This window comes from Bubalus kerabau, chromosome 2, assembly GCF_029407905.1.
Source record: "Bubalus kerabau isolate K-KA32 ecotype Philippines breed swamp buffalo chromosome 2, PCC_UOA_SB_1v2, whole genome shotgun sequence".
Taxonomy (NCBI): domain Eukaryota; kingdom Metazoa; phylum Chordata; class Mammalia; order Artiodactyla; family Bovidae; genus Bubalus; species Bubalus kerabau.
The window spans coordinates 146,285,652-146,289,024 of NC_073625.1; positions in this window are offsets into that span (position 1 = coordinate 146,285,652).

Sequence of the window (3,373 nt, forward strand, 5' to 3'; positions counted from 1 at the left end):
AGTCCTTGTCAGTCCTATTCACTGTTATTTTAGGGTCTACTGTTCCACTGGTTGATTTTCCTTTAATTGATGGATCACATTTTCTGCTTCTTTGCACATGTAGTGGTTCTGATTAGATGCTGGGTGTTGTTAATATTGTTATTATATGACTGTGATCTGGATTTTGTTGCCTGCCTTTAAAGAGAATTGAGTTTCATTCTAGCAGCCCTAAAATTACTTGCAAATCAGCTTGATATTTTCAAGGCCAAAGACAGGAAATTCAGTTAAGATTTAGAAAATGATAACATGAAAGGGAAGAATATGATTTACGTGTAAAAGGGTTAAGTCGTCAAAGAACTGGAAACTTCTGACACTGTTTTCCCTGCTGATAGTTAAAGTCAATACAAATAATTATTTAGTTTTATATCCATATTTTCTCATCTTGTCTCCACTTTGAAAAAAAAAGTCTAGAATTCAACAGAGAATATGTAGATACATATTTTTCCTCCATATCTCCTGCAATTTCACTGCAATCCAGATAGGCTACTTCTCAGGCTATTTCCTGACTTTTAACATCACCTTGAGGAGTGTGCATGCCCAGAGTGGAGAAACGAACAAGAAGATAACTTTAGATACCTTTGTAAATATCAAATTTAGCATGGAACTAATCACCTAAAAACAGACAGAATATGATTAAGTGAGTTTGACTCTGGTGTACTTTCAAAAGATTGCTAAGAGATGAAATTGAGTTTGATCAAATTATCTAGAGATTATTGAAGAAAGATAATTTGGAAGTTGGGATATTTGAATTTTCTCAAATATACCAAATCACAGCATATATTCTCCTTTTAGAGATGTATAGAATTCTACAATTCAATTTTGATTAGTATATTTATTTATGTACTTCTTGTACTAGGAGTGTGTGTATGTATATACATATACATATATATATATATAATATATATATACTTGTATATAGTAAAAAATATATCAAACTGAAAAATGTTAGAATAGTCCAGTTCTATATGGGAGCATTCAAAGGAAAAAGTGATGTTAGTGTTTGAAGAGATTTAATAAAGTAAGTTGCTAATTTATTCATTCTGTCTACCTGATAATTAAAAGTTAACAAACCAGCCCACTATATGAATAGATTATGTAAGCTTTTTCAGATTCAATTTAAATTTCACCAAAGTATATTATGCATTGGCAAACTTAAAGTAGGAAAGTAATTTCACCTTCAGAAACTAGTGGTGTAAGATGCCACAAATATGTGAATTTGTTCAGTTTAGTTAAAAACCACAACAAAAAGATTTATTTTTGAAAAACTGCTTTATATTTTATGTTTTGACTGTTAATATTGTAATTTTTTAGTGTTTGGCTTTACTTTTCAAAGTATGGTCTGGGAATCCTTGGGATCAACTGAGACTGCATGAGTTCAAGCTATTTTCATAACAACATTATGAAGTTATTTGCCCATTTCACCCTCAGTCTCTCATGAATGTACAGTGGAGATTCCATGGGATGCAGACAAATGACATAATACTGCAACAGACTGAATGCAAACAGATACAAAACTATAGCTGTCTTCTATTAGATGAGATATAAAAGAGGTATGAATAATGTAAAGATATGCTACTCTTTCCTGTAGTTTTAAAATTTGGAGAACAGTTTTTTTTAAATAAAAATACACTATGTAACACATCATAGATGTTTATTGTCATTTTATTTTGTAAAAATATTTATTTATTTAGTTGGTTGACCTGGGTCTCAGTTTCTGCACATGGAGTGCTTGATCTTTGTTGCAGCATGTGGGATCTTTAGTTTCAGCATATGGGATTCAGCTCCCTACACCAGGGATGGAACTGAGGCTCCCAGCATTAGGAGCATGGAGTTCCAATCACTGGACTACCAAGAAATTCCCATATTATTGCCATTTTAAAGTGAATTAATACAATAATTTAAAAATTGTTCTTTTTTTTCCTCTAGCATGAAAAAATCTTTAACTATTTAAAATGATCTTAAAAATGTGATTTTTAAGTGTAGATACCTTAAGACCAAAATGCTTATAGACCCCTAGTGTACATGTACATAAGCTACATTGACATGAGATAGTTAAAGATTGTGCCATATGTTCAGTAATGTCTGACTCTTTGTGACCTCATGGACTGTAACCCACCAGGCTCCTCTTTCCTTGGAATTTTCCCAGGCAAGAATACTGGATTGGGTTGCCATTTCTTCCTCCAGAGGACCTTCCCAACCCATGGATTGAAACCATGTCTCCTGTGCTGCAGGCAGATTCTTTACCTGCTGAGCCATTAGGGAAGCCCCTAGTTAAAGATTACAAAAACAAAAACAAATAAATGAGATGAAAAACCAAGAGTATATGACACTGTGAAATAGGCACATCGCAGAGATGTGTGTATAATGTGGATAACTATTTCAAGTACTGTCGCATCTCAGTCCCCTGTTTTTTTTTCTCCTACCAGAAAAGGAAACAGAATAGCTATACAATCCTTTATGTGATTACAGGATAAACTGACTGCAGAGCATGGCTCCAGAGCAGATACTGCCATAGGAAGGGCAACAGAAAATTAATACAATTAAAAAATACATGAGAGTGAATAAGATGGCTGAGGAGTAGGTGTACGTGGAGTACATCTCTCTCCACGGATACATCAGGAATACACCTCCAGACACAGAAGTTCATGCACAACACCAGCTGAGAGTGGACAGGAGTACCTGACCAGTGGAAAATAATATATAGACCCACACAAAACTCAGTAGGATGAAGGAACTCGGGAGAGAAACAGGAGTGTTACTAGGACTGGACCTGCCCTCAGTGGGTGGAGGAACTAAAGCAGGGGTCCCATCGCCACATCAGGGCGGTTGTCTGAATCAGAGGAGAAACATTAAAGGCTGAGAGTGAAACAGCTGATCTGTGGCAGCCTAAATGGAATGAGAATCAGATAGTCCTTGCCACAGCCATACATACCCTGGACAGGGACGCAGGTCCCCTAGAAGGTAAAGCGGCTGGGAACTGGAGCTTGGGGATGGGAGGAGGTTGAGGTGGGAAATGCCTGTGGAGGAAAGCCAGGCAGTCATGGAAGCAAGGCAGTAACGCTGAGTCATGCATAGGGGGTGGAGCCATCACCATAGCCTCTCTCTCCCCACAGGCCTGCATGGGCAGCTGAACAATAGAGAGGCTGGCCCATCAAGAGCCTGAGGCATGGAACTACAGAGTAGGACTCCACCCATAATGCCCCTTTAAGTGCCTGATGCACTGATCTACAGAGTAGGACCCAAGCCTCAGGGAGCCCTCTATGTTCCTGACATGGTGAACAACAGAGAGGGACCCCAGGCAAGGGAGCCCTCTAAATGCCTGAATGGGTGGAGC